The sequence below is a fragment of the Pongo pygmaeus genome, chromosome 19 (genome assembly GCF_028885625.2).
Source record: "Pongo pygmaeus isolate AG05252 chromosome 19, NHGRI_mPonPyg2-v2.0_pri, whole genome shotgun sequence".
Classification (NCBI taxonomy): Eukaryota; Metazoa; Chordata; class Mammalia; order Primates; family Hominidae; genus Pongo; species Pongo pygmaeus.
The window spans coordinates 11,679,415-11,691,529 of NC_072392.2; the positions used below are offsets into that span (position 1 = coordinate 11,679,415).

General features: G+C 38.6%; 1 protein-coding gene across 1 annotated transcript in view; it reads left to right on the forward strand.

The window, feature by feature from the left end:
• The window catches only part of DNAH9 (dynein axonemal heavy chain 9), a 379,881-nt gene that overhangs the window by 112,555 nt on the left and 255,211 nt on the right, over window positions 1-12,115 (forward strand). The gene's annotated exons all lie outside the window — the stretch shown is intronic.

Consider the following 12,115-nt stretch of genomic DNA (forward strand, 5'->3'; position numbering starts at 1 on the left):
GCACGTAATAAAATATCACATATACCCCATAAATATGTCAAATATGTATCAATTTAAAAAGCGTACTGGTAACCCCCTCACCTCCATTTATAAAACACAAAGAGGTATTTCTCTGTATATTCATTAAAGTTAAGAAATATACTATAGAATGTTTACTGCACAAAGATTATAATAACTTTCTAAAACTATTCTCTTGAAAATGTCATGGTGCAATTTAATGAAGAACTCTTAAGTAAGTGAATAATGTATTTTGCTTTCCAGGTGTATTTCTAAAAATAAATATGGTTCATTAAAACAAGCATATAAAAAAGACAGTAATACTCCTAAGGAGGTTAGTATATAAGTGCTCAGTAATCGATCCCTATTATTATTTTCTTGTCAATCAGTTGATGAACTAACTGGCACATTTATTCAGTACCTCTTACTCTGGGAATGCAAAGAAATAAGCAAGGTAGTTCCAACCATTCAGGAGCTTGCTTTTTTTTTTAGAAAGACATCATTTCCATCACTTAATATTAATTCACACATGAATGAATTCACACTAGACACCGAACAAGTCACTGGGAATACTAAGATGACTAAAACATTTTCTGCCCTTAAACTCCAGTTCTAATGAGGGAAATAAGACATATGTAGATACAAATTTAAATATCACCAAGGGGAAAAGTACAAGGCCATAGTATAAAATAAGGTACGAGGCCATATGCAAAAAATTTCCAAGCAGGTGACTCAGCAGAAAGCCCTTTGAGCACAGAGGGCCCCACTCACAGTAGAAGGAAAAGAACTGGAAAGGCTTCAGGGGAGAGATGGTATTTGATCTGGAGCTTGAAGGATGTATTGGATTCCAGTAGGATTTCAATAGGTTATGAGATTACTGTCGGGGTGTCCATGAAATTGTATAGAAATCTGTTCACAAGTAACTTTTTCTATTAAGAGGATATACAGCATTCATTAATTGTTAAAATGCTATGCATCCCCAAAAGTTAAGGAGTTATTGATAAATATTGCTGAAAAATGGCATATTGTGGGCAAAGTCACAGACGTGGGAAAACTCAAGATATGTTCCTAGAAGAGGGAGTTCAGACTTTGGGGGAGGTAGTCAGCCATGAAGGAGTCAGTCAGAATATAGAGTATGAAGAATATATTCTTTATCCAGTAAGTAGTGATAAACTATTGAGAAATTTCATCAGAGTGTGAAATCTGTACTTTATGAAGATTCATCTGACAGCACAACACAGGTAAAGGAGAGTGAGGGCAGAACAATAAGTCATGATGCATGGGAGAAATGGTATTTTAATTCCGCTGAGACTTCTGTCAATTCTGCCGGGAGTTCATACCCTTTCCTTGTAATTCCATCGAACATTAAATCTCCTCTTCCCCAAAAGGAGTTGTATGTCTGAATAACTGGTTCACTGAGATGAATGACTTGTAGGTAATGAAGAGATTGTCAGAAATTGTGAGTTACAGTTAAAATGACCAGATAGAATCTGTGCTATTTTTGGACTTTTCTCCTGTTCTCAGTGATATCACTTGTATTTTAGTCAAATCCTCAGATATACTTGCAAGTATTTGATAAGTATTTCCAGTTCAGTTAAACTGCAGTCACTGTGTTCATGGAATGAGTAGGACATGGAAAATCCAAAGTAAGTACCTGAAAATCCCAACATGATTCATAGCTCAACACCTCATAGCTGAAGCATCATGGTCAAGATGGTTCCTCTGCTCCTATGTTTTTTCACTTCTTTAATTCATTTTCCTCCCCAGTCTGGAAGGGGAGAGGAGAGTCCAACTCGAACTGCTTCCCTCTTACTCTGTATGTCTCTTTTTTGTGGTACCCCTTAGAGGGCACATCACTGTCTCTAGTGGCTCCCCACTCTGCATGGACCAAAATGTGAACTCTGCATGGGACTTGGTGGTTCCCATCAATCACCCTGATGTCTCACTCCCTATACTCCAACTACATGGCCTCCTTTCTATTCCTTGATCACCTGGAGTTCATTCCACCTCAGCACCTGCACACATGTGCTTCCCTCTTCCTAGAACGCCATTCTCAAGGCCGTCTGTTCCACTGGTACCTTCTCATGCTTTTGTTCTACTCTCTGTCCTCAGAGGCCTTCCCTGACCACTGTTTCTAAAAGGCAGCCTCTCCCACCACACACACACACACACACACACACACACACACACACAGAGATAGAGCAGGTAACCCTGACAAAGCCTCTGTTGATCTTAACGTTTCCCCCATTCTGAAATGACCTGGCTTGCCTACTTCTTGTTGGCATTCCCCTTTGGAATGTAAACCTCTAGCAATCAAGAACGTTTGTCTATCGTGTTTGCTGTTATGTCCCCAGCCCCTAGTAAGTGTTGAATTAATAATCATCAAATGAATGAATGACATTTAAATATTGAGGACCCAGATCATAAGATTAGACAGAATCAAGCAGGGAAGTTGACTTAGGGGCAAGGTCTGTCCAGGACTCTGTCTGTGTCTTGGCTCCCAGTGAAGAAGAAAGAGCTACTCTGTGTTTTGCTCTTAGCTGGGAATCCATCTTCCTCCCTACCTCAGCTTAAGACAAATGCAAATAGCACCTCTCCAGAGGGAGATGTCGATCTGTCTGTAGCTAGATGGTAAAGGAAGCAGCAACTGGAATTGGGGGTGGGGGGCGTGGAGTCTTACAGGTGTTACTTGGGCCGATTAGTTGGAGGAGCTCATCCTGTCTGGGTTAAAGGAAAAGTGGTTCCCACCTTTTCATTCAGACTGGACTCTTCTAGTATCTGTCTTTAGGGCCATTCTCAGTCATTAGCAGGAAGGAGGTCCTGTATAGTCAGTCTTCCCTACTGCAATGAATTTTTCTGCCTGTCTTGGAATATGAGCTAATAGTTTGGGAGTTTATACCACTTGGGACAGAATAATGAAGCCCTTATGTATTTGGGCAATTTGATAAATCTATCCCGTGCTCTAGACTGTATGTTCCAAGATAACATTGACCTTCTGGGAGTTTATACCACTTGGGACAGAATAATGAAGCCCTTATGTATTTGGGCAATTTGATAAATCTATCCCGCGCTCTAGACTGTATGTTCCAAGATAACATTGACCTTCATTTCTTCTCTACTCTCAGGACCTAGCACTGTGTCTAGCACACAATGGGCACTCAAGAAATACTCCTTGAGTGAATGCAATGAAATGATTCCTGAGCCTCTAGATATGTGCCAGGCCTTCAGAATATTTCCATCCTTTCCACCGATATATCAGACATTATCATTCCAAGTGATAAAAAGTACAAGATTTGTCTTTTCCCTGGGCCTTTGCACTCGCCCAGGAATTGAAGATAATTACCTCTTTTGGATTTAGAGGTCTCTAGTACACTGGTGCTGAATACCTTATAGAGGGAAAGGGTAAAGTTTTGACAATGCGTTATTTCTGAAATAGGGATTTATGGCCTCTATTGTGAAATGATGCAAATAAGAACTTGAAAGGAAGGTTAGCTAAAATAATGGTGAATACTATACAGACCTTCACCTTGTTTGCGCATTAGTTGCTTTTCTGACAAAGTAGTATGTAGCTGAATATTTATATGGCAAATTCCATTTTCTCATTGACTTCCATTATTATCTCAAGAAATGTTTTTTGCACAGAAAAAAATTGGCCTCAACATAGAAAATCACATTTTAAAAAGCATTCAGCTTTTACTGGTGTGTAGCCTAAGTATATTTAATTCTCTCCTGCCAGAAGAATTAATCAAATGGACAATTGATCCATACAACCTTTGCACATTCATTAAAAGCACACCCGTTTTACAGTACATCCAAATGATTATGCCTGTTTCTTTGGAATTTCGCACTGCCTGGATGGGACTTGAATATATAAATAGGTGCAATGGTTCAGCCCTTGTCACAGGACTTCGGCACCAAACTAAGTTGAAGAACTAAATGGAAATGTTTTTTCAGGCTGAACAAAAGCAATTCTCATAAGTTGTTTCTCGACCTTTGGATGATCTCCTCCTGCTTTGCTCCCCTTCCTTCACCTTCACACACAAATGCCCCTTTCTGCCCTGTGCTGTGTTAAGTACTGTTTTAATCAACTGCTTATCAATGTTGAGTACCCCTTAATTTCTCAGGAACTCCTGCAAGTAGGTGAAATATAATTGATGCAAGAGGCTTTCAAGGTGATTTTCTGGGCAAGGACACAGCTAGCAAAAGTCATATGCTTTCTCTTTAAGTTTTTCTCTGATGTTTTTGCTGGAGAAAATTTGGAAAGCTTAGTATTCTATACAAAAGAAAATAAAAGTCACCCATAGATAGCCATTGTTAATATGTAGTTTGTTTCATTCTACATGTAGAATGTTGAAAAATGAAACTGAGATCATATCCTATATATAAAACATCATAGATTGCTTGTTTTATTTAACATTATATTATGCATGTTCTCTAAATATTTTTCTAAAACACTCTAATGGCTGAATTATAGTCTATTTATAAGTATCCCATAATTTATGTAGCATACCATATTATGGGTTATTTAAGTTACATCTAAGCTTTCACTATTAAAAATAAAGCTGTATGAACTCACTTATATGTACAATTTTAAGCAAAAATTTCATATTTTTCCTTAGGATAGATTCCAAGAAGCAGAATAATTAGATGATACATACTTTCAAATCGTTCGTGAAAAAATGTTATTCCTACTCTCACTTTATTAAAGTATTAATTGCACAACACCCTGACTAGCATTAAGTATTACTGTTACTTTATTACTTTTATTATTCAAAATTGTATCAAGTTTAGATTTGGATGTCATTAATTGCTCATAGGTTGAACATTTTTATGTGTTTATTAGCTATTAGATTTTCTTCTCTTCTTAATTATTTATTACTGTCATTGCCCATTTTTCTCTGGGATATTCTTTTATCACTTCTATGGTTAGAAAATCCATTTTTTTCAAGATCAATTTTATATTCCTCTATATTTCATTCTAGCCTAGTTTATTTTAATTTTTCCTTTAACCTGTTTTAATTATTTAGGAAATCTTTTGATTACTGAGTAAAGTGAGTCAAAACATTTTTGTGAAAACATTTTCAGTTACCAGTGATAGAAGTGACCGAAAAAAGACTTATCTCACACATCTGGAAAATGAGTCCAGCTTGCCGCAGTATAACCAGCTCTGGGACCTAAACTAGGAGATATCAGGGTTTAAACTCTCTCATATTTCATGACTTTACTTCTTCTGAATGTTGACTTCTTGTTTGCACAGTCTGGAAAGATGGTCTCTATGCCTATGCCTTTATAACTCCTGACTCAGGAGGAAGAGAGACCCTCTCTTGCCCGGCATGTATAGCAAATTCCTTGAGGGAGGTCTCCGATTGGTCCTATTTGGATCATGTGCCCATCTCTGAGCCAGTCGCTGCAGCCAATGAGATTGAGTATTTTGCCCAACCTGAGCCTTGTCCTCCAGCCCCAAGGATAGGAAAGGTATGATTGACAGCCCATCAGAATACAAGCTGTGGAGGAGAGATGGCTCTCCAAAGGGTGATATTCTGGGCAAAGAAATCCCACAGGAATGACAGTGGGGAGTATATAATGTTATTTCTTTTGTTTTCAAAGTGACTAGTGGGCTTAACGTTTTTTGGTGAGTAACCAGTTCTTCTTAATGATTTATGATGTTTGCTCTACCATATTTGAAGTTCTAAGTTCATCAGTCTACCTCAAAACTATGTATTCTGTTCCATCAGTCTATCAGTCCCTCTCTGTGCCACAGTATTTAAAGATGTTTGCTTTATCCTGAGTTGTAATATTTGTAGGGTAAAGCTCTGCATCATCTACCTTCATTTCCACTTTCTCTTTTTTAGCACTTCTGTTTCTTCTTTCAAATGACAAATTCAAAAATATAAACCACTGGGGTTTTTGATTGGTGTGCCTTAATACTTTCAACTTCATTTGGAAGAAACAGCCATCTTTATAACATGTGGTATATTTCTGTTTATTCATATGTGCAATCATGTTTTCTGGAAAAGTTTATCTTTATATTTTGGTTATTTCTTAATGTGATCTCTGGGTCTTTTTAAAGTTGTCGTTGCTATAGAAGATTTTGTTTTTATTATATATATGTATATCTTTAAAACAACTTTATTTCCCTGTTCTTTTAAAAATATATATAATAAAACAAAATCTCCTGTCCACAATGCGATACCACCTTGCTCCTGCAAGAATGGCCATAATCAAAAAATCAAAAAACAGTAGATGTTGGCATGGATGCAGTGAACAGGGAACACTGCTGGTGGGAATGTAAACTAGTACAGCCGCTATTGAAAACAGTGTGGAGATTCCTTAAAGAACTAAAAGTAGAACTGCCATGCGATCCAGCAGTCCCACTACTGGGTATCTACCCGGAGGAGTAGAAGTCATTATTCGAAAAAGATGCTTGTGCATGCATGTTTATAGCAGCACAATTCACAATTGCAAAATCGTGAAACCAACCCAAATGCCCATCAATCGATGAGTGGATAAAGAAACTGTTGTATATATATACGATGGAATACTACTTGGCCATAAAAAGGAATGAATTAACAGCATTTGCAATGACCTGGATGAGACTGGAGACTGTTATTCTAAGTGAAGTAACTCAGGAATGGAAAACCAAACATCACATGTTCTCACTGATATGTGGGAACTAAGCTATGAGGACACAAAGGTCTAAGAATGATACAATGGACTTTGGGGGAAGGGTGGGAGGGGGATGAGGGATAAAAGACAACATCTATGGTGCAGTGTATACTGCTCAGGTAATGGGTGCACCAGGATCTCACAAATAACCACAAAAGAACTTACTCATGTAACCAAATACCACCTGTACCCCAATAACTTATGGAAAAATTAAAAAATAAAATAAAAACTTTATTAAGGTATATTTTACATATCAAAAAATTACTCATCTTAAGTGTAGAGTTCAATGATTTTTTAGTGACTTTACTCTGTGCAACCATTACTGTAAATCAGCTTTAGAACATTTCAATCCCCTCACAATAAAATCCCTCTTGATCGTTTATAGTTAATTCTCATCCACCAGGAAACCACCCCTAGCCCCAGAAGCCACTAGTCTACTTTCTGTCTCTTTAACGTTGCTTATTCTGGGCATTTCATATAAACGGAATCTTACAATAGATAGTTGCTTGTGCCAGGCTTTTTTCACTTCACATAATTTTTTTTTATTATTATACTTTAAGTTCTGGGATACATGTGCAGAACGTGCAGGTTTGTTACATAGGCATACACGTGCCCTGGTGGTTTGCTGCACCCATCAACCCGTCATCTACATTAGGTATTTCTCCTAATGCTATCCCTCCCTTAGCCCCCAACCCACCGACAGGCCCCAGTGTGTGATGTTCCCTTCCCTGTGTCCGTGTGTTCTCATTGTTCAACTCCCATATGTTTGAGGTTCACTCATGGCAGAGCATGTGTCTGTAGTTGGTTATTTTTTAATTTATGAATAATATTCCATTTTATAGATATACCACATGCTCTTTATCCATTCAACTGATGGACACTTAGATGATTTTCAGTTGAGGCTGTTATAAACAATACCGCTCTGAATGTTTGTGTACAAGTCTTTGTGTGGACATGTTTTCATTGCTCTTCGGTGAATACTAACAGGAAAATTGTTATGGTACTTTTATGTTTAACTTCTTGAGAAACTGATAAGCTGTTTTCTAAAGTGGCTGCCCCATTTTACATTTACACCAACAACATATGAGGGTTCCCATTTCTCCACATCCTTGACAATATTTATTATTGTCCGTTTTGTTTCTTTATAGCCATTCTGGTGGCTGTTAAGTAATATGACATTTGGATTTTAATTGGCATTTTGCTAATGATTAATGATGTTGAGCAACTTTTCACGTGCTTATTAGCCATTCATGCATCTTCTTGGGTGTAATAATTGCCCATATCTTTTGCCTGTTGTTTGGTCTGTCTGCTTATTATTGAGTTTGAGAATTCTTTGTATATTCTGGATATGTTGCAAATGTGTTTGCAGATATTTTGTCCCAGTCTGTTGCTCATCTTTTTTTTTTTTTCTTAAAAAGCTTTAAGAAAAAAAAATAAGTTATTTAAAAAAAAACAAACTTTTATTTTAGGTTTTGGGGTACCTGTAAATGTTTGTTACATAGGTAAACTCATGTCATGGGGGTTCATGGTACAGATTATTTCAACACCCAGGTTTTAAGCCTGGTGCCCAATAGTTATCTTTTCTGCTCCTCTCCCTCCCTCATCCTCCCCGCCAAGTAGACCCTAGTGTCTGTTTCCTTCTTTGTGTTCATAAGTTCTTATCATTTAGCTCCCACTTATAAGTGTGAATATATGGTATTTGGTTTTCTGTTCCTGCATTAGTTTGCTAAGGATAATAGACTCCAGCTCCATCCATGTTCCTGCAAAAGACATGATGTCTTTCTTTTTTATGGCTGTATAGTATTCGGTGGTGTATACGTACCATATTTTCTTTATCAAATCTGTCATTAATGGGCATTTAGGTCGATTCTATGTCTTTGCTATTGTGAGTAGTGCTGCAATGAACATATGCGTGCATGTGTCTTTATGGTAGAATGATTTATATTCCTCTGGGTATATACCCAGTAATGGGATGGCTGGGTCAAATGGTAGTCCTGCTTTTAGCTCTTTGGGGAATCATCATACTGCTTTCCACAACATTTGAGCTAATTTACACTCCCACCAAGAGTGTATAAGTGTTCCCTTTTCTCCTCAACCTCACCAGGTTAATGGTGTCTTTTGAAGTGCAAACGTTTTGAATTTTGATGAGGTTCAACTTATGAATTTTTATTTTATGGACCATGCATTTGGTGTTTTATTTAAGAAATCTTTGCCTAACTTCATTTTATCTTTAACTTTCTTTTCACTTGTGTACAGGAAGAAAAATGATTTTTGTACAATATATTTATCTTCCATTCTACTCATTTACTACCATGTATTACAAATTCTAAAAGTTTTACTCTTGATTTTCTTGGGTTTTCTAAATCACTCCTAGAATTTCTAATCATATTTGAGACAGACAAATAATGAGAAGTGTAATTATAACTACTCAAGTTTAGTTACTAGGCATGCTATAATTTTTGCTAGAGAGATGACATGGGTAACGTTGCTCTCGGTTCTGTCACATTTTCAGAAAGACGTTTACCAATTAGCATAGGCAAAGAAAAAGATGAGCACTGGATGATGAAGAATCTCATAACCAGTTGGTATAAGGAACAGATCCTAGAATTGGGGGCATTTATGCTAAGAACAAAAAATTTTCAAAGTTTAAATATTAAAGCGTTGTCAAAGGAACGGATTTGTTTTAGGTTAGTGCAAAGGAAATTTCTATTAATGCGATTTGTCACGTTGAGCTTGAAACCTATTGAAAGCTCTGGGTCTTTTTCACGTGGATTTTCATCTACCCACATCTCCTCCAGTCTGCATGTATCCAAGTGGTTGGAAGATTGCTTCACATTCAACCCTCTTAAATTGGATTTTGTTGGGTCTGTCCCATCATTTTTTCACTGTTAATATTATTTAGAAATTTGTTCTATCATCTATCTAGTAATTATTTCTTAATTCAAGTTATGAGTGAAGACATTAAACATCAGTGAGCTGAGTATGCCTCGGGGCCTCCCTGAAGGTAGATACTGTTGCATTCATGGTCATTCCTCAGTTATGATTATTGAACCATGTGGTAGACAGAACTCTACAAATGATCTCTAAGGACCCTCACCCTTCTATAATCTCTTCCCTTCTGAGTGTGAGTAAAAATTGTGACTGTGATGATATTATTCCCATGGTCATGTTTTGTTATATGGCAAAGGAAAATTATTTAGGTAGACAATATAATTATATGAGCCCTTAAAAACAGAGCTTTCTCCTGGCTCCCCAGCTAGCAGAAGAGGAAGTCAGATTTGAGGAATGAGAAGAATTTGACATGCCATAGCTGGTTTTGAAGGTGGTAGGGGCCGTGTGCAAGGTGGCAGAACAGCCTCTAGGAGCTGAGAGATCCCCTGGCCAACAGGGACCTCAGAAGTGAATTCTGCCAAGAACCTGGATGAGCTTGGAAGCAGACTCTTCCCCAAAGCCTCCAGATAATAGTCCAGCCCAGCCAACACCTTGACTCTGGCCTTGTGAGACCCTCAGCAGAGAACGCACCTGGACTTCTGGCCCACAGAAGTGTGAGATAACAAGGGATGTTCTTTTAAGGCACTGAGTGCATGGTAATTTGTTACACAGCAATAGAAAATTAGTACAAGCCAACTATGACTCCACCTACTGTAAGATTATCTGGACCACTTTTCTGTGATAAGCACGGGCTATTCATAGCTGAAATCAAGATATAGCAGCTTTGATATTTTCTTTATCTTCCAGTTGAATATCTGTGCCAAAAAAAGAATTTATTGCTTCAAAAATAATACCTTCAAAGTCTGTTGGTTTCCTACTTTTCAAGGCACTTTCAAATATCTTCTCTCATAGTATCCTCATAAGACCCTGGCGGGGCAGATAAGAACAAAACCTGTAGAAGTTATTTGCCCAAGGAAAGCAAGACTAATTTTAGTTCGATGTTAAGAAGACCTTTCTAACAATTAGAACCAGCCCACTGTGGAATGGGCTGCCTCCTAGAATAGTAAACTGTGCCTCACTGAAAGAAAAGGCTATATGATCATATTTGAAGGATTTAAAGGGGGAGCACCTGACATGGTGAAAGAGTCAAGCGGCCTCACCTTTAAAATCCCTTCCAACGCTAACGTTCCTGTGTTCCCACTGGAACCAAACTAAATCAATCCATATCCATGTTGGGACTCATCGGCCAGGATCTCTCTTCCTTAAGGATCTTTTGCCATTGTCACAATTGCCACTGCTTTTGAAGCAGCAAATTTATCTAAGTTTCTTTGTACAAAGAAAATGCGATGTCATAGATCTTAAGGATGCTTTTGTTTTTAAGGTACAAAGAAGTTTAAATAACTTGGCTGAGTCTCATGGACACTTCATAGTGAGGCAAGATTTGAACTCATTTTGTCACTCCAGAGTCAGTGCCTGAAACAGCTCTACATGGTGTACTGGCCTGCACTGGCAAGCAGGAGCACATCAAAGGAGCTGGTTTGGGTGTTTAAAGAGATGAGTGCTCTAACAGGACCTCAGAGAGAATCCTAGAGCAGGGATATGTCCCAAAGGACTTGCTGCTGGCTCAGTGGCCCAGGTGTCATGGCAGCCTCCCTTGTGACAAACAGAAATACTGCCTCTTTCTTTTTCTTTTTCTTTTTTTTTTTTTTTTTTTTGAGATGAAGTCTTACCTTTTCACCCAGGCTGGAATGCAGTGGCACCATCTCAGCTCACTGCAACCTCTGCCTCCCAGGTTTAAGCAATTCTCTGGCCTCAGCTACCCAAGTACCTGGGATTACAGGTGCATGCCACCACGCCCAGCTAATTTTGTATTTTTAGTAAAGACGGTTTCACCATGTAGACCAGGCTGGTCTCGAACTCCTGACCTCAGGTAATCTGCCCGCCTCGGCCTCCCAAAGTGCTAGGATTACAGGCGTGAGCCACCGTGCCCGGCCTTGTCTTTCTTTTTTATGTGTTTTTTCTCATGGCCTGAGGGAAAGCCCCACTGACCCTGCCTTCAAACTCAGCAGACTGTCCACTTTCCCTCCCTGAACCCCAGTCTCCTCATGTGTAAGATAGGGAGATTGGAAATCCCTTCCATCTCTGGAGTTCTATTCTTGTGAGGGGAAGATAATGATATTTTGACATTTCCCCCAAAAGATAATCAGAAGCTCAGCAGATGCTCAAAAAGAGATGGACCCAGTCCCACGTATTTATTTTCAGGAATTCTTAACTTTTTCTATGCAACTTCTCTTTTTGTGAAACCTGGCATTTCTGGACTCCCAAATTCCCTGAGAGCCCTGCAGCTCCAGAGAAAAGAGGCCTGTGATGTGCCCTCAGCCAGCAAAGGGGACAGCTGTGGTACAGGAAAGCAATGAGAGGGAAGGAAGGTGAGGAGGTGAGTTGTCAGGGGTTGAAGACTCTGCTAGTTCAGACAGCTTGTCCTCCTGGGAGGCAGGGGGCCGTGGCAGGCCCTGAGCAG